General features: G+C 39.2%; 1 long non-coding RNA gene across 1 annotated transcript; it reads right to left on the minus strand.

The window, feature by feature from the left end:
* Positions 1 to 17,862: 17,862 nt before the first annotated feature.
* Positions 17,863 to 18,817, minus strand: LOC131381023 (uncharacterized). The gene is made up of 3 exons (XR_009209434.1): positions 18,780 to 18,817; positions 18,585 to 18,650; positions 17,863 to 17,917 (listed from the first exon to the last, which is right to left on the minus strand). It is a non-coding gene; the product is annotated as an uncharacterized LOC131381023 (long non-coding RNA).
* Between the last annotated feature and the right edge of the window lie 7,482 nt (positions 18,818 to 26,299).

Raw genomic sequence — 26,299 nt, forward strand, 5'->3', positions numbered from 1 at the left:
AAAATTATCAGTAAGTTGAACACTGTTTTTAGTTTTCTGCTTATCCACTAGCCATTTATATTTTATTTTCTAAAAACTATTTGTGCCCTTTGTCCATTTTCTGTGCAGTGATTTGTCTTTTCTTATTGGTTCTATAAGGGTTATACCATAGACTGAATGTTGTGTCTTCATCAGATTCATAGGTTGAAGTCTAATCCCTGACATGATGTTATTTGGAAGTGGCACCTTTGGGAGCAGGTTAAGTGTCAAGATTAGAACATTCAGGAATGAGATTTGCGCCCTTATGAAAGACACCCCAAAGAGCTCCATTTGCCCCTTCCACCGTGTGGAACGCAGAACCAGAAAGTAGACCTTCACTAGATACCAAATCTGCCGGTAACTGGATCTTGAACTTCCAACTTCCAGAACTGTGAAAATTCAATTTCTGTTATTTATAAGCCTCCCAGTTTATGACGTTTTGTTATTTCAGTCCAAACTAAGACAAGCAGTTTGTATACTTAATTACATTGGCCCTTTCTCTGGCATATATATTGGACAAATTTCTTCCTAATAAGTTGTTATATTTTAACCTTTTCTTTGTCTATACATAAATTTATTACTTTCATGTGTCAGAGTTATCAGTCTTTCCTCTATATTGCTAAATATCTGGTATCAAATTTATACTTTACACATGGAGTTTCTGTGAAGATATATTTCTGGAGCTGTCCTTCTTAATGTTGCAAAGGCTATTCGAATAATATATTAGCTACTTAATTAGCCAAATTAAGAATGGACTTTGCATAATATATTTTCTTTTATCTGAAAGGTTGAGGACACTAAAGAAAATGAAAGCTCTGCTATTATAGTGATATAAATATGGAAATTAAAATACATTGAGTTAAAAAATAACTTGATCAAAGTGAGAGGAATAGGGAGCTAGGTGGGTGACTGACCTCCAGACTCAGGTGCTAAAGGCATGAAAGTAAAATGTGAAAGGAGAAAAGAATTATGAAGAGAAATAATAGAAGAATAACTGAGGAATAGAAGGAGATAATCCAACAAGGAAGGGAGGCCCAGTAAGAGTGAGAGACAGGAGTACTGAAAAATGAGGCCAGGTGCAGTAGCTTATGCCTGTAATTCCAGAACTTTGGGAGGCCAAGGTGGGAAGATCACTAGAGGCCAACCTGGGCAGCATAGTGAGACCCTATCTATTAAAAAAATAAAGAAAATAAGCCAGGCATGGTGGCTCATGCCTGTGGTCTCAGCTACCAGGGAGACTAAGTGGGAGGATTGCTTGTGCCTAGGAGTTTGAGGCTGCAGTGAGCTATGATAGTTCTACTGAACCCCAGCCTGGGTAACAGAGCAAGACTCTGACTCTAAAAAAATAAAAATAAAAAAGGAAAGGTTCAAAGACAGAAGAAGATATTTAGTGAAACTTAAGAAAGAGTAATGGATCTGAAAGAAGTGTGGAAGGGGAAGCTCCAGCTGAATACCTCCCTTTCATTTCATTTCTAAGATGTCCCTTCCTTCCTATCTGTACCATTCTGTGGGCCCAGGTGAAAATCAGCTTCTAGTCAGCATTATCTGTTACCACCTCCAAATGCACAACTCTTTTATTTATTTATTTATTTTAACAAAAGAAACAAAATTCTTCATCTCATATGCCCCCATGAGGACATTGATACAGTCTGGACATTTGTCCGCACCCAAATCTCATGTCGAATTGTAATCTCCGATGTTGGGTATGGGGCCTGGTGGGAGGTGTTTGGGTCATGGAGGCAAACTCCTCGTGGCTTGGTACTGTCTTTGCCATAGTGAGTGAGTTCTCCTAAGATCTGGTCATTTAAAAGGGTGTAGCACCTCTCTCCCTCCTTGCTCCTTTCTCACCATGTGAAGTGCCTGCTTCTGTTTCACCCACCTTCCGCAGTGAGGAAAAACTTCCTGAGGCCTCCCCAGAAGCAGACGCTGGCACTGTGCTTCTTGTACAGCCTGCAGAACTGTGAGTCAATTAAACCTCCTTTCCTGTAAATCACCCAGTCTCAGGTATTTCTTTATAGCAATGCAAGAATGGTCTAATACAGACATCTTCAAAGAGGTAACACTCAGATTAAATCTTTATTCTGTCAATTTTAATTTTGCTGGGTAAGCAAAGTTGGAGCATAGAAAAATGGATGACTTGATATGGGTTTGTCAGAACTAGAAGAAAAATTTTAGTTTTCCTCTTCATATTCTTTTGGACCTCACTGGGCTCAATCTTAGTTGTAAAATGAATCAACACAAATCAGCATTGTCATCTAAAACTCTTTTATAAAACAATTCTTAGAAAGTCCCTGATACGATCTCATTAAACTAAAGAGCTTCTGCACAGCAAAAGAAACTATGATCAGAGTGAACAGGCAACCTACAGAATGGGAGAAAATTTTTGCAACCTACTCATCTGACAAAGGGCTAATATCCAGAATCTACAATGAACTCAAACAAATTGACAAGAAAAAAACAAACAACCCCATCAAAAAGTGGGCAAAGGACATGAACAGACACTTCTCAAAAGAAGACATTTATGCAGCCAAAAAAATATGAAGAAATGCTCATCATCACTGGCCATCAGAGAAATGCAAATCAAAACCACAGTGAGATACCATCTCACACCAGTTAGAATGGCCATCATTAAAAAAGCAGGAAACAACAGGTGCTGGAGAGGATGTGGAGAAATAGGAACACTTTTACACTGGTGGTGGGACTGTAAACTAGTTCAACCATTGTGGAAGTCAGTGTGGCGATTCCTCAGGGATCTAGAACTAGAAATACCATTTGACCCAGCCATCCCATTACTGGGTATATACCCAAAGGACTATAAATCATGCTGCTATAAAGACACATGCACACCTATGTTTATTGCGGCACTATTCACAATAGCAAAGACTTGGAACCAACCCAAATGTCCAACAACGATAGACTGGATTAAGAAAATGTGGCACATATACACCATGGAATACTATGCAGCCATAAAAAATGATGAGTTCGTGTCCTTTGTAGGGACATGGATGAAACTGGAAAACATCATTCTCAGTAAACTATCACAAGGACAAAAAACCAAACACCGCATGTTCTCACTCATAGGTGGGAATTGAACAATGAGAATTCATGGACACAGGAAGGGGAACATCACACTCCGGGGACTGTCGTGGGGTGGGGGGAGGGGGGAGGGACAGCATTAGGAGATACACCTAATGCTAAATGACGAGTTAATGGGTGCAGGAAATCAACATGGCACATGGATACATAGGTAACAAACCTGCACATTGTGCACATGTACCCTAAAACCCTAAAGTATAAAAAAAAAAAAAAGTCCCTGATACAAGAAAATTAAGGGGTAAGAAATGAATCCGATGTCTTATTCCTTCTTTTAAAGATCTTAATTAATTTAATGTTTTTATCACTCTAAAGAAAGTTTTAAATTCCTTGACATTATCCAATCATATATTTAAAGCAAAGAGAATTCTCGCCATTTCTGTGGGATTTTTTGTTTGTTTGTTTGTTTAGAGATGGGGTCTCGTTATGTTGACCAGGCTGATCTTGAACTCCTGACCTCAAGTAATCCTCCCATCTCAGCCTCCCAAAGTGCTGTGATTGCAGGCAGGAGGCACTGCATCTAGCCACCATTTCTGTGTTTCAAAACAATCCTGCACATTTGAGGTTTGGCTAGACCTGGCATTAACTTTGTTACAATAGCATAAACTGTCTCTTTTAAAAATGGAAATACATTCTGTTCCTCTAATTCTTTTCTATCCTCCCCCTGTCCTCTCCCTCCCTGTCTGTTTTTTAACTGTGGGTTTTAGACGTTAAAAATATATCAATTTCTCCATTTCTCTGGGGTTCAGGATTTATGCAGTTGTCTTTTATGTGATTTTTGAGATTCTAGTTTACTCTTGTCCTCTCTGCACATCCAAGTATGTCTATTTCTTAGCGAGTGATACCTACAAAATATGACTAGTTTCAGAACTATTTCCAACTTCTTTGTTTTGTCTTGTATTTCTATTGTGGCACTAATTACTAGCAATATGATTAATGCACTACTTACTGGTGGCTTTGTTCCCTTTGTTTTTCTGATAATGCTAATTAATCCAATTTTAAAAAAATACTTTCAGTTCTGCTCATACATGTCAGATTGCGGGTGCCTTGGAAATCATTTTTCTCCCCTTTGGTTTTAAATTAAAGTGAAAAGTAAGAGTAAGCCAATTAGTGATGTGGCTGAAAAAAGTGCTCTTACCTAAGTTGTTCATCGGGAATATCTAGGGTCAGCAGTGTTAGAAATGGCTCTGAAGTAAGAAAGTTTCAATTCACTAGAAAGCTATTTTGCCTTTTACTCATTTCTTAATTATTGCATGGGAGGAGGTGGCGGAATATTACTTAGCTTTAGGTGCAACAGACTTATTCCCAAGTGGATGCACGGCTGAAGATGGCTGCCTAAGATACGAGTACCAATCAGACTTAAACCAGAACACATTTGCCCCTCTCCTATCTAAATGTCTCAGTCTTCCCGCAGCTCTCTCTTAGCAGGTGCTCATTAGGTTTAACGCTGGGAGACTCACTTTTAAACGTAGTTGTTACTTGCTGTGCAGTTTGGTTTATGCGCGCAGCACTCATTTTCTTTGACAGATCAATAATACCCAATGGACACCCTCCATTAAACTTCTTTCAACACTTTTTAAGGGCTCTGCTAAATTACACTATATATATTAAAATTTGAGTGGTGCCTAGCTTTCCCAGACGCCAAAGATGCAGTGATTTTTGCCCTAACAAATAATGAACTTAAAAAAAATAGATTTCATTTCTGCTCTTTTTTTAAAAAAAAAAAGAACTTCTCAGAGGATTAATTTTGTATCTACTTTCTAATGGATTAGGATTAAAAACCTCCCAGAACTTCAGAATCATTGCATAAATAACTACATTTTTATTCATGCTCTTTTATTCAATGTATAGAATTGTTTATTCTGCATATAATTTCAAAAATTTTTAACATAAAGTTAGAATGTTTATGCCCCATATGGCATACAAAAAGTGACTGCTGTTTTCCTCTTAGATTAACCATTTACCATAAATTATTCCTCATTTTGATCCTGCATATTCTAATCTATGTGTTTCTTATAGAATGCCAAGGAGGTTTTCCCAAATGCCTTTAAGAACTGCAGGAAGGTGGGCCATCCCCCTGCCACCACCACCTTTGTTTATTTTTTTGTTTCCTTTACTTCTTCTAAATAAACTGGCAGAGGAAATCTGTATAACCTCTCTTATTCACTCAGCAGGGGTAGATTAAAAACGCACCTGCTGCAAATAGTTAAATATTTCTGTTGAAGTTCAAGATTGTGCTTTTAATTTTTAAAATTAACTTTGAAATTGGATTCATTTCAACAAAAGGCAGGAGACTTGGTGAAGTCCCCACCCCTACAAAATTGGATTAAAGTGCTAATTGTTTTATCTGAAATATCACTTTCAACTAATTAATTCATTTTGCCTTTCACTGAATTGGTTGGAAACCCCAAAAGATCTTTAAGGAAAGAAAGAGAGAGCTGTGTGCCTCGACCTTCCCTCACCCCCAATCACATCTTTATTTACTATACTAAAACATGAAGCTCTGCCATAAAACAAAGGTGGGAAAATTATGTAGGCTGAGGGAATAGTTCCCCCTTATGAAATGCAGACTAATAGATTTTCTTTTTCAATAAGATTCAGTTTATGTTTTTGAATGGCTCTAAAGAAACTATAATCACATTAATCTAGACTTTCATTTATGAAGCACCAATTCTTCCTTCATTTTCCATTGGTCCCTGGCTCTTATTTTAGTGAATTGTGTTGACAGATTCCATGCCATCCAAAAGTTGTCAAATAAACTTGGCATTTCATGGTATAATCCTTTGGAGTTGTACAATGGAAGACCTTTTTATGTTTTGTTTTGTTTTGTTTAGGTCATTTAGAAAGATAGGTGAAATACCCTTATAATTTCACCAGCTTTTCTTTACTCATTATATCTTTAGTTATACTACAGAACCATTCCACTATCTGTTATCTATTCGCATGAGGCTCTTTTAACTGATTTTCAAAAGTGGTTACATATACCAGGTGTTACGCTTACCTTTTTTTTTTTTTTTTTGAGTTGGAGTTTTCACTCTTGCTGCCCAGGCTGAAGTGCAGTGGTGCCAGTTCAGCTCACTGCAACTTCCGCCTCCCGGGTTCAAACGATTCTCCTGCCTCAGCCTCCAAAGTAGCTGCAATTGCAGGCACATGCCACCATGGCCAGCTACTTTTTTTTTTTTTTTTTTTTTTTTGTATTTTTAGTAGAGACAGGGTTTCACCATGTTGGCCAGGCTGTCTCAAACTCCTGATCTCAAGTAAAGGTGATCCGCCCGCCATCGGCCTCCCAAAGTGCTGGGATTACAGACATGAGCCACTGCACCTGGCCAACACTTACTTTTTTACCTGGCCTACACTTACTTTTTTAAAAGGACTTAAGTGAAATTCTGTTAGGTAGTAAAATGCCTTCAAAGCGTATTAAACATCTGAAATGCTTTCATGCAAGGGCCCTGAGTATTTGGTAAAGTATTTTGTGAATGTTTGTGTGGGTTTGTTTTTCATAGCGCATTGATTCTTTTTTAGTGTTTGATTCTTTTTTAATTATTGAGCATATTTAACAAATAAAATGTGTTTCATAAAACTTCAAATTTTCAAAGAAAGTTTCAAAATACAGTAAGTCTTTATTGTAAGTTCTGTAGTTATACTACAGAACCATTCCATATCTGTTATCTATTTGCATGAGGCTCTTTTAACTGATTTTCTTGTCTTCCTATTTCTGCAATTTATGTATAATGACTAGCGTCAATAATGCCATCTGTGAATTAAATAACACTGTATTTGCCCTGAGTTCTATAATGGTCTGTTGCCTACCTAGTGACATAACTGAGCATTTGAGCAATCACTCGGTGTAGTATGAGTTAGTACTGTTTGTACTGCACGTACTAGGAAATGGTATATTAATTTTATTTAATTAATTAATAATATAAGATCATCAGCTATTGTTTATTGAGCACTTATTATATGCCAGGAACTCTGCCAAGGGCTATCCAAATGCTGTTTCATTTCACCTTTGCATCAGTCCTCTGAGGGAAGTATCACTAGCATTTCCACTTTACAAATGGGGACACTGAGGCTCAGTAAAGTTAACCCAAGGTTACACATAACACATTTGTCAGACACCAAAGCATCTGAGAACTGATTCATCTCTCTTTAATTCTGGAGCAAAGTCCCACTCATTTTGGAAACTCAAAAGTTATTTTTATTAGGAAGTGATTGTTTTGTTACCAATTCAGTTAGGAGTATTCAAATGGCTGTCTTGGAATCTCTGTTAAGCATGCTTTCAGAAATTTACAGAAGACAAAGTGACGAACAATTTAGATTGTCAATAATCTGACTGCAGGACCCTGGAACGTTCAAGAAATTTCATGAATTCAGTTAAAAATAAAAGTAAAGGAAGGAAAGAAGACAGAAAGAAAGGGAAGAAGTAAGGAAACAAGCAAAAAAAGGGGACAGAAAAAGGAAAGAAAAGCATCAAATTAACACAAGGTTGATAAAATTTTTCACTTTTCCCAACTGCTTGCAGTGGTACTGTAGAGATCACAGCTTGAAATGGCTTAACCACTTTAGCAGCCACACAGAATCTTAGATCTTAAAATGTTCTGTTCTTGAAGAGGGACTGGTTTTATTCAAAAGCCAGGATCATTTGTAATCTTTCTTTGCTGGAAAATTAAAACAAATGCAGTAGAATTATCCAAACCTTTTAATTTAAATAGTACTATATAGTCAGTTTACTAAACTTTTAGAGTTTTAAAAAATATTCTATCTTCACATATATAAGTAATCAATTTGGTTCATATATATTAAACACACAAGATTGTATATGTGTGTGTGTATAAACTCATTCACTATATAAACACATTATATATATAATTATATAGAAACACTTCTTAAATGTTGTCTATTTATTTGATTTCAAATAATTATTACCTTACCTTGATTGACAATGGTACATATGAGAAAACAGGAATGATTTCAGCAATACTCCTTCCATAGCTGATTATCACCCCATTTTTTTACATGGTCATTATCTATAAAACAACATGCATTCAAAAATAGTCCCACAATCTTTTCTATATTTCTTCTTTCATTATATACAGTACTTCCTTATTTAAGGAATGGAAATTTTCATGTAAAAGTTACCCCCCAACCCTTTCTCTTTTTTTCTTTTTTGAGATTGTGTTTCGCTCCTATTGCTCAGCCTGGAGTGCAATGGGGCGATATCCGATCACCGCAATCTCTGCTTCCCGGATTCAAGCCGTTCTCCTGCCTCAGTCTCCCAAGTAGCTGGGATTACAGGCACGTGCCACCATGCCTGGCTAGCTAAATTTTGTACTTTTAGTAGAGACAGGGTTTCTCCATGTTGGTCAGGCTGGTCTCGAACTCCTAACCTCAGGTGATCCGCCCATCTCGGCCTCCCAAAGTGCTGGGATTACAGGCGTGAGCCACCACACCCAACCCATCCCCCTGCTTTTTTTTTTTTTTTTAAAGATATTCTTCACAAGTACAGAAACTTACTTAAAAAATAGTGGCCAGCCTTTCATACCAGAAATCAACACTAATAATCTTATTAAAAGCAATAAGGACCCACAACTTTAAAATGAGTTGTGAAAATATAGTACATGCAATTAATTGTAATTTTTATTTAATAATACAACACAAACCATTGGTAATATGTACTTATCTGTGATTTTTTAAAAGTTGGTTTTCCTCTTCCAGGTATTGTATTCCAGGGTCACTTTCCCTTTCCTATATGAAGGTAAGTGTTTGAGAAATACAAAACATCTTTCATCCAGTCTAAGCAAAATTCAGAAGATAAATTAGCCACCAAAAGAAAGGAATTCATTCTAAAGGAAAATAAATTTTATTTCCAATTATCCAGTCTGTTCATATTTCCATTAGAGTTGGAATTAAGAGTTGACTATACTTGCCTACATAATCTTGCATTTATCTTTCCTACCTCAAGAATTTTGTAGGCCTGGCAAGATGGCTCACACCTGTAATTCCACACTTTGCGAGGCCGAGGCAGAAGAATCTCTTGAGGCCAGTAGTTCAAGACCAGCCTGGACAACATAGTGAGACCTCGTCTCTACAAAAAAAAAAAAAATTAGCCAGACCTGGTGGCGCATGCCAACAACTACTAAGTACTATTCTGGACTCCCCAAGTAGGACTCCAAGTAGTACTTAGGAGTCCCCAGTAGTCCCAGCTATTTGAGAGCCTGAGGCAGGAGGATCACTTGAACCCAAGAGTTTGAGATTGCACTGAACTATGATCATGCCACTGCACTCCAGCCTGGGTGACAGAGCAAGACTCCATCTCAGAAAAAAAAAAAAGAAGTTTTGTATATGTCAAAGTGTGCTACCATCCACCTGATGGATTATTGTGCAGTCACAGAAATTTAGGCTTAGGAAGTATTTATATTAAGAATTTATAAACATGAAGCATGTTTATTTTATTTATGTTGAGGCAAAAAAGTAAGGTACAACATTACATATACAACATGATTACAACTATATAGAAGAAAAATAATAGAAGGTAATATATCAAAATGTTAACAGTGATCATGTTGGGTGGCAGAGTTATGAGTGATCTTTCTTCACTTTTCTCTGTATTTTCCAAATTTTGTATAGAACAAGTATATGTTATTTTCATAACATAAAAAGCTTCATTCAAACTGAAATGTGGGAGTTTAGTCATATTTTCAAGTGATGTTTAAAAGCATTCTTCCATTTCACTGAAGTTATTTTACATCCAGGCATGAAAATTCAGTTTTTGCCAATAAGAAGGCTTATCCCCAGTTGGTAGGTGTGCTGGTAAGGATCATCTGGATACAAAGCAATTGTGTGTGGGAAGAAATAAAAAGAGAGGGAATGGTTAGAACAATCAGATAACAGGAGTAATGGAAGAGTACTCTATTTAATATGGGGGTCCTATTGACTGATTTTAGTTTAGTCCCCACGGATCCTATCACTGAGTTTTAATAATTATTATTAGTAATTGGTTCATAAGTTTTTTGTCTCCATATCCCACTAAATGAAAATGTTTTTCCACCCTATAACAACAATTTTAAAGAATGAGATTAAAAAATAAAACAAAAACATTGGTGACCAAACTACTTTGTTTTTATTTTATTTTTTTCTGGCGGCAGTTATGAGAAAAGACCAACTGCAAAAATGAGAGTTACTAATTGTAACTCTCAGAAACTTAGTTTCTTTTTCCTTGTCAGTGAAATGAAGACGGCAATCCATGCTTTATAAGGTAGTCTGGAGAAGTGGCCCCCAAAATCAAGTATGCTCAAACTAGTGAGTGAAACACCACACACACACACACACACACACACACTCACACACACGTGTGTTATGCATTATAATTTTGTATACACATACATTTATTTATCTACAACTCTGCTGACTTCAGTGTTCCATGGAGTGATTGACCTGGGGTCATTGCTTGTTGCATGTGTCAGATGACCGTGTGTTTCACACAGTCCAGGAAGGACAGTGAGGGAGGGAAGGCAGATCGCATCACAGGGGGCTGACAGGGCACCCTCACCTGTTAGGCTGCCTTCACCACATTGTAAGGCATTATGGTTTTCTTGTGTCCGGCTAAAAGGAATTGTGGATTATATTATTTGGTGTAACTAAAGTATCCCTTACAAATTGAATGAGTGGCTTAAAAAGATCCCTATAGTAAAACCACATACTGAAATTCATAATAATAATGCGAATTCAAATGAACAAGGCAATGGCAAAGCCAGCATGTCTCCTAGTAGAATAGCCACACTAAGTTAAGGATAACAATATGTTTAAGCTTTGATATCATTAATAGCAAGCACAAAAACAAAGTGAACTTAGAGCTAGATCCTATTATAAACTGACTAGTCAGGATTTTCATAAAACATGAAGCATACTAATTGTTCTTGGTAAAATATTATTAGTTGTATTTTTGAAGGCAAAATATTATAAATAATTATAAGCAAAATATTCTAATTTATTTAAAATAAAATTTGTTTTATATTTATCAGATTCTTTTGAAATCCCTGTTTTTGTGCACATTTTATAATGTATATAATATAGTGGTAGTGTAGAAAATATACATAATAAATCAATGGGTATGCATATTTTGTGGATACATGGTCCAAATTGTGAAACTCTTGGGGTGTATGATCAAAGAAGTTTGGCAACCACTGGTTTCAAGGACTGGATCTGAAAATATGTATGAAGTCCCAGGAATAGCACTTGTCACTGGTGGTTGTCAATCTCACACACTAAGGAATTTCTACTGAGGTGACTGTCAGTGAGAACTAAGAGATATTTTTAAATTCACTTCAGTTTATACCAAGTCTTTATGAACAACCTCATTCTTGGTAGGCTATTTATATCACATCTGAGGGCACCAGAGGAGTATCCAGTGATCCACGGGCTAACTCCACTTTTCACCAGTACAGAGAGAATGGAAGGAGGCATGGTAACTTGATGGACTTGAAGCTGGTTGATTTCTGACTCATCCAGATAACTTATCCAGAGAAGTGACGATGATTTCATTTCTAGTAACAAAAATGACAAGTGATATAAAATAAAAACATAATGTAACAATGCTTAGATAAGCCCAATCCGTGTCTAACTCAGAGAAATTTGGATTTTGGCAATGAAAAACTTTAAGTAAATACAGCGATCGGCTTATATAGTTATATAGCAAATTTTTTTTCTCAGATAAATTAAAAATATCATTTATTGATCATACATCTTCTCAGGTCAAGTAATAAAAGTTTTTTTTTTTTTAAATAAGCAATCATAGTTATTTCGCCCTCCATTATTAGATGGTTTCAATACAGGATTAGAGAATTTAGCATAATTCTTCCCCAGCTTTGCCACAGAGCCCCTGCATTCAAGGTATTGTTACACTGAGTGAGACAGACTATTGTGAGAAAGAGGGAGAAGGGGAAATTCACAGCTAGAGAATATTCAGGACCCACATTTCAACTCCTCAAGTGTTATCTCATTTCAATGTTTCGTATCTGTTAGGCATTCATATTTGTAACCTGTTAAGTAAATTAGCAGCCTTGTTTCTTTCTTCCCTATCCCCTCCTTATTTTCTTCTTCAACATACGGACATTTAAAAGAAAATCAATAAATGAACAAACACAAAGAAAAATACTTGTTTGGAAAATAATTCTGACCCTAACTCTTATTCTTGAGGGATTAAATGATATAAGAGCAAGGGAAGAACTGGACAAATGTGTCTCTCATCTTTTCTCACTTTCCGCCTTTCTTGGACTCTCCTCTCCATCTACTGGAATGTTAAAGAGAGAAAGTTCTTTGGCCCATACATAGTTGGCTCATTCAAATTCCATATGCATTCAGCTGTGCAACTGGGAGAGGCCCTCTGTTTCCTTGGAGCATTGGGGAAGCCAACATAATTTGATCAGTAAAATTATTGAAGGTGATATTTAAAACAAACAAAAAGCAGAAAGGCTGGGACCTAGCACAAAACAGTGGTTGAGAGATTTCAAAGAATTTCTTCTGACAGGTTTTTGAGGGATGTGTTTTCAAAAATCATAATTCACCCGTCGTTTCTAAACAGAGCACAGGGAAACAGCGGCCGCTCTCACCGTCCAAATGCCTGTGCTGCCGTGTGACTAAACACAGCCCCTGCCACTTTTCCAGGTCTGATTTTCTAGCCGTGTGAGAACATCCAGCCATTTAGGGGGTGTCACTCAGGCTTATCCTTTTAATCGGAGCCCTTAGAAGAAATGCCAGTTTGTTTTTGGAGACAGTTAATCTGACGGAAGTAAATTCAAGTTTTGGCAAAGATTTGTGGTAAGATAGAGTGAAAAGCTGCCAAACAGTATTATAAGAAGAAGAAGAAAAGGTACGACCTCCCCAAGTCAAATGCCAGCACACCTACACCAGTTTCAATCAAGCCGTAGAAAAATAAGATATTTTTAGATGTATTAAGCCTTAGTGCTTCTTTGCCCTGAGGGCTGTTTTATTACCACAGAAAGAGCCTGTAATCACTTTTCCATGAGGTTTTTATAATTTAATATGAAATGGGCTTCTAGAAAAACTACACTTCAAAACAAATCTGAACAGATATTCCTCCACCTCACCCCACTGACCACAGAGGCCAACCATTTTCTCTCACTTTGCTTCATCTCAGAGCCCTTTCCCACAGCTCTTCAGACAGCGGTCCAGTTCTGCAGGCTTCAGATCAATGAATGCACCTCTTAGCTTGGGTTGCCTATGCCCATCATCCTGGTTGAGCTATTGTTACACTGCTGAGCTGACGGCTAAACTGAGACTCCAAAAGAACTTTTGGCATCTTGGCAGCAGAGCTGAGCGGCAAACCAAAGCCTCCACTGTCAGAGTTACCTGTGGATGGGATCCAGGTGATGCTCTGGCCTAATACCCCTCTCTTATAAATAAGGAGACTGAAATTCAGGGTGGCTGTGGTGGACCCAACATCATGCAAGTCGTTACATGTTAAGTAGAGAGTGTGGGTTAGAGCCTGGGTTTAGCCCGTGGGTTTTTCCATTTCACCTGTCTGGACTTTTTATTCATACCAGAAAAATAGGAGTGCTCATTCATGGAATATAAAGTGCTTCTTTTTCCTTCTTCTGCCTCTTCATCCACTGACAGGTCACAGGAGTCCTTCTCATGCCACACTGTGGTTTGTGATTTTTCACTCCCTGAAATGCCAAAGAGAATGCTGCCATAAGCATCCCTTTACCGAATTCACTCTGGTCATGGGGCAGAGGGGAGGGAGAGGGCAAGGAAGTTCCAAATAACACTCCCTGCAGCAAAGGAGGAGGAGTAGGGAGGATAGGCGATTGGATTCCTTTAATCCCATGTTACAACTGAAGCCACCAAATGGAGCCAAATATGCTCACAACAGCAATCCCTGTTTGCCAGGAACTATAATTTGAGCCATGTGAAACTACCCACATTCAACCATTTTTGACCTACAAAAACAACCAGTGCGTATAATTCGACCTAAATGGTATTAAGCAGCCAACTACATGCCAGGAACTCTGTGAAATGTCCATCAGTAACTCAACCATTCAAATCACTAGTGAGTTCAGGCTGGGCGCGGTGGCTCACGCCTGTAATCCCAGCACTTTGGGAGGCCGAGACGGACGGATCACGAGGTCAGGAGATCGAGACCATCCTGGCTAACACAGTGAAACCCCATCTCTACTAAAAATACAAAAAAATTAGCCGGCGTGGGGGCGGGTGCCTGTAGTTCCAGCTACTTGGGAGGCTGAGGCAGGAGAATGGCGTGAACCTGGGAGGCGGAGCTTGCAGTGAGCTGAGATTGGGCCACTGCACTCCAGCCTGGGCTACAGAGCGAGACTCCATCTCAAAAAAAAAAAAAAAAAAATCACCAGTGAGTTCGATGTTTTGGTTCTTCCTGAGCAGATGAGGCAACAATGACTCAGCAAGGCAATGAGATTCACCTAAACGGTAGGGCTGGGAAGGGAGCATGGCAGGATTTGGCCAATTTGGGCTCACTCATTCCTTGTTCCCTCATGTTTTCCCCAGTGGAGGAAAAGAATGTTCCTGCTGCTCACTCCCCACTTCCTCTCTATCTCACCTCCCCTCAGCCTTTCCTGCTCTGGGCACCAGGTACTCATGGTGAATGGTGTTCTGGGATGGAGCCCATGACCCTTACCTCCATAACCCTGCACCATCCATCAAGCCTTCAGTGGGAGGTCCCTCTCCCCATTCTCCCATCGTTCTCTTGGGTTTATCCATTCAGCCCTCTGATCCCAGGTCTGGCTCTACCTGAGAAGTTCCCTGCTAGAGAGTTATTCTGCTAAGCCCTAGGCATCCACTCCTCCCCCTCCACCTGCTGGCTCCCAAATAAAGATGGCCTGGGTCTATGCTCAGGACTGGGCTTCACAGACCCTGCTAGTCAAGTCCCTGGCCACAAGACAGTATAGCCTGGCCCAGGAATCCTTAACCAAGGGTTACCAAAGAGAATTTGGAAGTTAGGTGGCTTTTAAACTTGAATAGAAATGACATTTTAATTTTCATGAACTTTTCACTGTAATTTGGCATTTTCTTCCATTTTGAATGGAATAAAACAGTAGAATTCACATACCTATAACTTTGTCATCAACAGAAGTCACAGATATTTTCACCTCCAATTCCAGTTATTGCTGAAATAGTGTTACATTCATCACAACTTCCAAATCATGACCTGCCACCAGCTGTTATTATTTTATTTATCAGCAAAGAAGCACATCTATTATAATAACAAAAATTTGCTTTTTAATATTTGGTCATTAAATTTTAATACATTTTGGTTTTTTTCAGCCTATATATTTTATTTTATACATTTAAAAGCATTTTTCTGAGAAGGGATCCATGGGCTTTGTCAGATAGCCAAAGGGGTCCGTGGCACTCAAATAGTTAAAATCCCCTGGTCCACAGGCTAAAGGGCAGTCAGTTAGGGTTGCATCTGAATCCTGCCCTCACCAGCTCAGTGGCCCAGGAAGTAGCTGCTGAGCATCTACGCCTCACAGATCTGTTGTGAGGCTCAAACGAGATGACACCTGCAACATACAGAGCACAGTGCCTAGCAGAGCCAGGCTCCCAGATGCTAACCCTTCTTATTGTTGGGCCATCCCGCCCTGTGGTGTCACTGACCTTACATAGTCCTCTATCATTCAGAGTTGGATCAGAGGCAGTTGGTGACTTCAAGTTCACTCTTGGTACCTAGTGCTCTTAAGATCCTTCCAGGTACCCACAGATTCTTGTGGAATGTTGCCCTCTCAGAAGCAAGGAGTTCATCATTTCCTCCCATCCAAGCCACTGGTCATCAATAAGCAATCCCTGCCTGATTTCCATGGGGCCATTTCTCTATCCAAAGAGGGAGTTTTTACCAGTGGACTTGGAGTCGGACTTTAGTTCTACCAGCAGTCACATCCTGTCCTGGAATAGTCACTAGTCTGGGTGAGTCCCTTCACCTCTCCGCACCCCCATGGAAGCAGCCAGGAAATCTCTGGCTTGTCATCTTTTTATAATTTACATTTTAATTTTTAAATTGACACATAAAATTATACATATTAATGCATAATGTGATACATAGTGATGTATGTATCATAGTGATGTTTCCATGCATATAATGTGTAGTGATCAGAGCCGGGTTATTAGCACATCCGTCATCTAAAACATTGATCATTACTTTGTGTTGGGAACATTCAATGTCCTCCTTGTTCTCTTCAACCGACTGTTGTGCAAAATAAATGAGAGAGAGAGTGCAAAGGCCCTTTGAAAACTGTGAAGTGTGATGTAAATGTTTGCCACACACACCTCCCTCTCCCTCCTGTGTGCCTTTGTGTTTGTTTTCTGCCAGCAGTACTTTTCTCTACCATATTTCCAGGCCTGACTCAGATGGTGCCTCCCGCAGCAATACGCCCTGATGAAGCCATCTGGGAGATACAATCGTCCTCCACTTTCTTCTATCGCCGCTTTATTTATATCAGTCGTTCAGCACTCTTCACTTTTTACTTTACAGCTTGTCTTCCCTGCCAAGTAAGCATTCTGAGGGTAGGACCATTGTCTAATTTCACTTTGTATAAACAAAACCTGTTGTATTATTCCCTGACTAAATATATGAAAAAATATATGAAAAACTCATTCAAAATATATGAAAAAAACCATTAAAATATATGAAAAAAACTCATTAAAAAACATTTTTCAAGATGTTGAAGAGAATTCCTGCCCTACAGGAAGGTTAATGGTGAGATAATAAATAAAAACATGGGATAGCTCAAGTGCAAAAGCATTATCCAAACACCATACTCTGAGCTCTGAAGGAAAGGCAAACAGCGAACACTGTTGGCCGGGGATGGGGGTATGATATTGTAGGGAAGGCTTCCGGGAGGAGGTGACTATTGCCAAGAAATTAGTAAATGCTGAACTGATAATTTGAATGAAGCAGGAGGGATAGGTGAAGAACTAAGCATGGAGAATTACACAAAGAGAAGACCAAGACTGCGATACATCTGTTCATTCTTTCATTTTCTCTTTCCATCAACAAATCTTTAGTGAAGACCTGTTCTGTCCCAGGAAGAGCCCTAGATAAACCCAGATAATGGAGGGCAACCGATGTGCCATGACAATTATTATTGTAATAGTAAGAGTGTAGCTGTGTCTGTAGTCCCTACCAAGGGCACCACTGATGCAGGAATTCTGGCTTGTCGACACCTGGCAAACGCCATGTTTAGTGGGGGCTCCTCAAGAGCAGACCATGTTTCTACATAGTGATAGGTGGTCATGGGTGACACCAACAGACTTTTTATCCCTGGGTGACTCACGGGACACAGGACACTGTGGAGGTTAATGGTCACTGCAGCTGTTACCCTTGACACAACACCTATGGCAGATGGTTTTAGATTCCTCCAAAGAAAGAAAGGCTCTTTCCTAATATACTCGTTTTGGGGTCCTTAATTATCCATTTTCGTAACTAGCTGTTCTTTTGTTCCAACTACGCACCAGACATTTTCTGTTAATCATCTCATCTAAAATGCTCAGAGACCCCATGTGAGGTGAATTTTTCCCCCCACAGTTTACCAACAAGAAACGAAGACAGATGCTAAGTAGCTTTCCCAAGGTTACACAGTCTGTAAACGTAAAGCCAGGTTTTGGTGCAAAGCTAGTGTTTTGTTTTTGTTTTTTAACCACATAGTTCTATATTCATACCTTTTCATGTTACGTTTCTTGTATTAAAGCTTCTGGACATATGGGGTTGGTTGGAGACGTACTTCACGTGTACATACTTGTCACACCCGGAGAAAATGTTCTAAAAGTGAAGAAGAAAAATGCTGATCAGGTCTATGCTGGGGAAAGTAATATGAACCTAACGTTTCAGAATGGAATCTTTAGAATTCAAAAGGACTAATAATAAATATGATGTGGCCATTATTTTTGGTGAGCAATTAGAATAGCATTATCTTGACAGAATTGAATTTCCATGAATGGAAGTAGGAAGAGTACTTCAGAATCTGGCACATCTTCACTTTTATGTTTGAAGTAGGCACTGGAAACAATGTTTTCCTAAAAACTTCAAAGGCCCACTTATTGTTGGAAATTTGTTCATGGATATATGTAGCTGTTCTTTGGCACTGTTTTGTAGAATGCTTTAATATTCAATTTCAGAGGCTCTCTAGCACAATCATACCAATTCAGTCTTCATTCATTCACGCATTTAAAGAATTAATTTAAAGTTGCGCGAAGAACCATTTGAAATCCATAGGACTTGTAGCTCCCGCCAACCGAGTCATGAATATGCTTATATTGCTTCTCATAACGATGTGTTTGTTGAGCACAGATGTGTGTGTGCACAGAAGGATAGTACAGATCTAAGTCTATGTGCATGCCCACATACGCATACACACTTTTGCATTCATAGGTACATGTGCTGTGGAATTGCCTTCTAGAGGTTGATTCATTCATTAAATAAATATTACCTGGCACACCCCATGTGCATCTCTTCTAGACAATTGCATGGCATTCAAAGGATCCTCAGATCCAGTCTATTAAGGGAAAGAAGCCAGAGGAAAATAAAATGCTAAGTACCTAACTGAGAAGTGCTATTATTTAATCTATGGCAAATTAGTGGTCAGAGTTGTAGAAAGAAAATAATAATACTCATGGCCTCATACCGGAAGAAGCTGTGTCTTTAGCTGCTAGTGCTAGCTGCCATCCCCCGAACTCTCGTCATGTGCCAGGCACTTTACAGACATTATCTCTGGTTCACATCCTTCTCTCTAAGATGAGAAAGCAGACATTAAGGGACATACCTAAGGATACACAGAAGCTGAGGACAGAAGCAGAATCCACACCCAGTTCTGCAGGCTGCAAAGTCCTCACACTTTCCACTCCACCCATTACTCCTCTTCACTCCTTTACTCCCTTTTGCTCCTCAGAAAAAGGAGGAGGCTTTCCTGTAATGGAACAAACTAAGGCTCATGGCCGGTGCTACGCTTTCCCTTCTTGTGGCCTCCACAGGACACAGACATGGGTGCCAGGGGATGGAGCAGAGTGGCAAGTTTGGGAGGATACTAATAAGAGGGGAGAAATTCCATACTGGAAATAAACTGAGCTAGGAGGGGCTGAGCAGGCATTGCCAGAGAAGCCTGTCCATGCCAGGGACTTTGATCTGTGCAGGCAGGCACACATGGTGGGTAACGAGGCACTCCCTCAGCCTTGGAACCCTCCATATCTCTCACAGCCCCAGGAAAGACCTAGGCTCAACACAAAGTGAAATAAAAATGTAAGGCCCCATCATAGGATCTCTGGGCCTATGATGGTGGACCAGCAGCCTACACAGCAATAGGTGGCTCTCTGATATCCTATATTCACACCTCCCATAGATAGTACTGTCTATGATTCATGATATTGTATATATTGATGCACACACATTCTCATATACATGTGTATGAAATACATGTGTATGAGGTAAGAGTGGTCGACATCACTAGAAGACAGCTTATTTATAAAACAACATCCTTCTGATAAATTTTCAGTGGTAAAAACTGGCTTCGGGAGTAGAATTTATTATTTCTATTCTTAAATCAGAATAATGTTAATTTTTCTTGCTAAAGTACTTAAGTGCCCTTATTTTGTTTTTACTAGGCATATTTTGTGGTTATTGTTGTCCTTTTTGAGACAGAGTCTTGCTTTGTCACCCAGGCTGGAATGCAGTGGTGTGATCTCGGCTCACTGTAACCTCCCTTCCCAGGTTCAAGCGATTCTCCTGCCTCAGCCTCCCGAGTAGCTGGGACTACAGGCGTGTGCCACCACATGCAGCTAATTTTTGTATTTTTAGTAGAGACGGGGTTTCACCATGTTGGCCAAGCTGCTCTCGAACTCCTGACCTCAAATGATCTGCCTGTCTTGGCCTCCCAAAATGCTGGGTACAGACGTGAGCCACTGCACCTGACCTGTTGTTGTTGTTTTTAAAGGAGTAGGGGTTGATTTTGTAAGAGAGGTATTAATGGTGTCCTTCATATTAAATGATGATTGTTTGGTGCCTTAGACCTCAGAAAATTTAAAGTTTAGTAATCCCTTAACACCTCACATCATAAGGTGAGAATGGTTAAGCAGTTTGCGTAAGTGCCCAGTGAAGCACTGGCAGGACCTCCTGACCAGCACAACGCTGGCTGGGCGTTACAGCAGAGCAATGGCTGTGAAGAAAGCATGACGGAGGAGTGCTTTTCTCCTCCTCTTTCTCTTCCTCCTTTGCTTTATTCTTATTCTCCAAGAAAAGGGAAGCACTAGGCTTTTATTTTCTAAATAAAATTTTTATTGTAGAATAGTTTTAGGTTTATAGAAATATTGCAAAGATAACAGAGTTTCCACACACCCCACACTGTTTCCCCTCTTATTAACATCTTCCATTAGTACATACGGTTGTCACAATTAATCAACCAATACTGATACATTGTTATTAACTAAAGCCCACACTTCATTCAGATTTCCATAGTTTTTGTTTTGTTTTGTTTTGTTTTGTTTTTGAGATGGAGTTTTGCTCTTGTTGCCCAGGCTGGAGTGCAATGGTGCGATCTCGGCTCACCACAACCCCCACCTCCCGGGTTCAAGTGATTCCCCTGCTCCAGCCTCCCGAGTAGCTGGGATTACAAGCACGCACCACCACGCCAGGCTAATTTTGTATTTTTAGTAGAGACGGGGTTTCTCCACGTTGGTCAGGCTGGTCTCTAACTCCCGAACCTCGGGTGATCCACCTGCCTCGGCCTCCCAAAGTGCTGGGATTACAGGCCTGAGTCACCGCGCCCGGCCCAGATTTCCATGGTTTTTACCGAATGCCTGTTTTCTTTTCCAGGATCCCGTCGGGGACACCATATTCCATTTGTTGGTCATGTCTCCTTAGGCTCCCATTGGTTGCGATAGTTTCTCGGAATTCTTTATTTTTGAAGACCTTAACAGTTTTGAGGAATACTGCTCAGATATTTTATTGAATGCCCCTCAATAGAGATAAGGTTTATCTGATGTTTTCTCATAATTAGAATGTAATTGTGAGGGGAGGGAAACTACAGAAGTAAAGTGAAATTCTCTTCACATAATGCGTCTTCATTTTTAGCATAAGTAAAACACCTGGCACATTGGGTACATAGCAAGTACTCACTAAATGTAAAAAATGTCAATAAATGTCAGATTCTTCCTCTCCTCCCTTTCCCAGGCCAGTTGGGTAACCAGAAAGTCATTTGTATATGAAATGTCTTTACTATGTGTCAGTTCCTCTCCTCTAGGAAAGGTGAGAACCAGAGAGAAGGCAGGCTTGACCCCACTGTGTGCTCCCAAAAGGTAATCTCTGTGGCACGTGACAACAGGCAGGCTCTTTGCTGTGTGTTCTTGTTGGATTTGGTCTGTGGGGCAGTAGCAGGAGTTCACAGAGCAGGAGGAGAGTGAGATGGGATATTTGGGCTGAGCTGGCACCCCCCTACGTTTGGTCGACACGGGCTGGCTGCCTCCCCCAACGCAGGCCCTTGCACGCAGCCCTGTTCACAGCAGCAGCCCTCCCTGGTTCTTGCCCCTGCTCCTCTCCTTGCGCCCCTTCAGGCTGAGGGGCATGATGGTGCCTCCATGCTGCCTATCCAGGGATTTGCACTTTCTGTTATTGGTTTCCACAAATCCTGCTTATAACCCTGTAAACTGTTTCTTTATTTAACTCTCCTCAATTACCCATTTTGTGTCACTCTCTCACCAGGGTCTTGACCGATAATGTCCCCTATATAAATTTGGATACAGAAGAATTGAAAGGGGCTTCTAACAGGTCAGGTAGTCAAATAGCATCTATTGAATTGTGACCTAATAGGATGGTTTCATATGTTTAGAGGATGAATCACTGTAGCAGAAACATCTATGCTACTGTTCTCTGTCTTTCTAATGCTCTTCAGAATGACCTTTGCAGGCTTTCCATTTATTTTAATGATGCTACCATTACACAAAATATTTTTGGAATTCTAGAATCCCTGCTTGAAAATTATATTTAGAGACAGTTTAACTTATAGTGATCTTACCAAACTTGATTCCTCCTCTCTTCACCAACCTGAGTTTTGAATCACTTTCAACTATTTCCAAAATCAAATTCAACTTCAAAGAGTGAAGCTTTTACTGGTGATATTTAGACCAACAAGGCATAGTTTCCACAAGAATTTTTTTAGAAATGAAAGAAAAGAGAGAGTTCTGGAAGTGTTAGGCCATGGCAAAATTTGAAATAAGTATAGAGCATACATAGGTGGCTACTTTAGGATGGACTGGATTCATTTACATGCATAGATTCTTCTGTGTTTGTTTAAAAATTTGTCATCAGACCATAATAACATAGTGTTTATAATTCAGGTTGTGAGGTCTGACTGTCTGGATTTAAATTCTGGCTTCATCATTTATTATCTGTGTGTGACCTCAGGCAAGCTGCCTAACCTCTCTCTGCCTGGAGTTTCTCATCTGTAAAATGCAGACAATAACAGTACCAATGTTAATAATTAAATAAATTAGTATTTGTAAAGCATTTTACATTGTGCTAGAACACAGGAGGAAATCAATTATTAGCTATTGCATCATAGTCTTGATTAATGACCATTAATTTTCAGCAAATTGGTGCTGTAACTATATTTTTATATTCTTAAATCTTACTAACTTAGTTGATGGTTGTTATCTTCATTAGGCACTACTAACATGTAAAAGCAAGATTTGTTCAGAGATGAATAAAGTGAAGAAATATATTTATATTTACTTTTTTGTTTTTAGAACCAAAAATTGAGTGTCCTTTAAAAAGAAAAAAGTCTCTGAAGGCTAAAGTTTCTGACAACATTCAACTAAATAAGCCCCAAGGCTGGGAAAGGAATTACAGTAGGCTAATTCACCAATTGTTATGGACCTCAGTCTCTCACATATATCCAAGCAGAGAGAGAAAAGTGAGAAATATCATTACCAAGTGTATGTGTTACAGCAAAATGACATACATAGAAATTGATTTTTTCTAAATATTTCAAATAAACACAACATTTTCTAATTACTCAATGATAGGTTTTACCTTTAAATTTCTAAGCTGTAGCACACTCCTGGGATATAAGTAAATACACACACACACACACACACACACACACGTATTTTTAACTATTATACAGTCAAATTAAGTTGGCTGGAACTACTGAGTAACCCCATGAATTAATGAGGTAAACATTTGCCCCCACTGGGATGTGGAAGACTTCCAGGACTCCCAAGCTTACACCTGCAGAAACCGATGATTCACCTCTGAGTCACTCGGCAAACGTTAGCAAGGAGAAGCCAGCTGGGATACAGAGGATGCACTTGGCTGCTGGCTCTCTCTGGCTCTCCTGGAATAATGACATTAATGACACTTCCAAACAGCTCACCCAGTCACAAAGTGGGAGATTACAAAATCCATGTGGCAGCTGATTTCCTAATAGGATGCATTAAACAGGACATTGCATGTTTTATGGGCTAGGGTTGATTAGACTGTAAGACTTAAAATATGTAGCTAAAGTGGTTGAAAAATAGGCCTTGGAAGTTCACATCAAAGCATTACAGAGGGGTGATTAGATAAATAAAAAGTTTAAGCCTAACTGAGCAAATAATTGCACATCCCCTGAAAAGCTCAGTTCACAGGGATTGATCAAATGTGAGTCACCCCAGGCACAGATGTCTTTCTAAGAATATTTCTTTTAATTTTTTTAATGTACATCAAAAGAAAAAAAAATCTGGGCACTGACCAGCAAATACTCCTGTTTGTATAAGAAAAGCCTCTTTAAGATACTTACAAATATATATATATATATATATATATATATTCCTCATTGTTTAAATAGGCCATTTTTTTTCCTTTCTCTTCCTTCTCAGTCTAGTAAAAGGTTTTTCCTTTTTAAACACAGATTAATAGAGCTCATCTAAGAAAATTCTAAAATATTTCTGGAGTCTTATCTTGTCCATTATTATATAGAAGTTAGATTCAGGTTTATGTTAAAAGCATGTACTGATATTTTTTTCCTAAAGAAAACTGTACCACTGGAGAGACTTATCTTCGTCTAGTTAAAAAACAAAAACATTTGCTAAGCTTATTTGTGCATTGGTATGTGCCAGACAGAACTTATCTCATTTAATCCCCATGACAATGCTCAAAGGCAGGTTTTCATATTTCTATTTTCTATGTGATGAAATGGAAGCACACTTACAGATTAGATACCCTGTCCAAAATTGCAAGGTTGGGAATTGGCAAAGTGGAGCATGAGCCAAGACCTAACGGTGGGCTTTTCCCACCGAAGGTCACTTCTTACAGCCATTCTCTAGCATCTACAATTCTGCAGTACCACCTAGATTTCAAACATTTCTATGAGCTGATCTCCACTGCTTTTTTTGAGGCAAGATCCCAGTATTATTTCTTATTTTGCAAAAAAACAATCTGACGTAGAGATCGTGGCTTTCCAAAAACTGCATAATAATAGCAGACAGATGAGCAGGTTGATGTGCACTCACAGCCATTAGGTTTCAAGTCTGTGATTTGGCCATCAGCTCCCTGTGGCCGGGTGACCAGGGAAAATATTTTGGTAGCTGGATTTCTTGGTGAGCTCTTGTCCCTGCCCCAGAATCAGCAGTTCCTTTGGGAACAACATTTGTCTTATTATCATAAACCCAAGAAAATGGTGATCAGAATTATTATTGATGATATTTGATACCTTATTTACATACCACTCATAGCCACCACTCTTTTTTTGGTATTAGCACTTCATTCATTAGGAATTTTTTACTCAGAAGTTTTAACAATGTTAAAAACCAGAATTTTGATAATTCGTTCCACCACATCAAAGCAAATAAACATGTCTGCTTTCACATATGTTACCATGAAGATTTGTCAAGAAATATCTAAATAACCTCAAGAAAAATTAGGGGAAAAAATAAACATATTTTGAAAAGGTAATTGTGGGGCAATTCCTTTCTCTTTTTTCATTTTTATTTTTATAAAATATCTAAAACAGAGCCATGTACCTTTAACTCATACCAAATCAATAACAGATATCATCTTTCAATTTTCTGCCTTACCTACCTCTTGGCTTAATATGTTCTGTACATTGCTTCTCATTCACAGAAAGGGTGCAGGCCTGGGTTTTGTTTGTTTGTTTGTTTGTGCAGAGATGACCACAGATTGAGCTACATGTATTCAACAGTTTTGATAAAGAACCAGAGAAGTAGCTGGCCAGCCGCCTGTGGTACATATGGTCTCACTCATATGAGCTGGCTTTCTACTAATTTCTAGAATTGGAAATACTCACAGACAGAGCAGATCAGTGGAGACAAGCAGAATGTAGGCTGGTGTTCCTTGTAGGGCTGCACCCCAAAAGAACAAGCAGAGAATCAGGTGAAGAGGGAAGCAGGCCGATAAAGGATGAGAGACACACAGAGATGAGGGGGATCGTGCGGCCTCGTGGAAAGAAATGTTTTCTTGATTACTGACTACCTTCTAGGTGCCTGTTCTATGAGACCTGTCCATAATTCCCACCTATGGGTCCAGTGACATTTCCTGTATCTTCACACTAACAGCACCCAGGAATACCTTGATTTTTCTACTTGAAAGCTAGTTTGGGTTCTAACACTCTTTCTGAAGTTTGTTTACTCAAATATTTCTGCAACAGGTTGTTGCTTTATATTTCAATTTCCCTTCAGACAGAAAGGGGCAGGGAAACAGCTTAGCACAGAAAAACTTTGAGGAAGTTGCTAAGCTCCCTGAGCCTCAGTTTCTTCACTGATAAAATGTATTAGCTCATAGGGTATTGTCTTAGTTCACTTCGGCTGCTGTAACAAAACACCACAGACTGGGTTGCTTAAAGAACAAAAATTTATTTCTCACAGATCTGGAGGCTTGAAGTCCAAGGGCAAAGTACTGGCCACTTCAGTCCCTGGTGAGTGCTGTCTTCTTCCTAGCTTGCACATGGCCATCTTCTTGCTGTATCCTCGCATGGCAGGACAGAGAGAGAGAGAGAGAGAGAGAGAAAGAGAGAGCGTGCTCTGGTCTCATTTTATAGGGGCACCAATCTCATCATGAGGGCATCATGTAAACCTTATTACCTCCCAAAGGCCCTGCCTCCTTATACCATTGCATTGGGAGTTAGGGCTTTAACATGGGAATTTGGGGGAGGACATAAAC

This window comes from Hylobates moloch, unplaced genomic scaffold (assembly GCF_009828535.3).
Source record: "Hylobates moloch isolate HMO894 unplaced genomic scaffold, HMol_V3 SCAFFOLD_13, whole genome shotgun sequence".
Lineage (NCBI taxonomy): Eukaryota > Metazoa > Chordata > Mammalia > Primates > Hylobatidae > Hylobates > Hylobates moloch.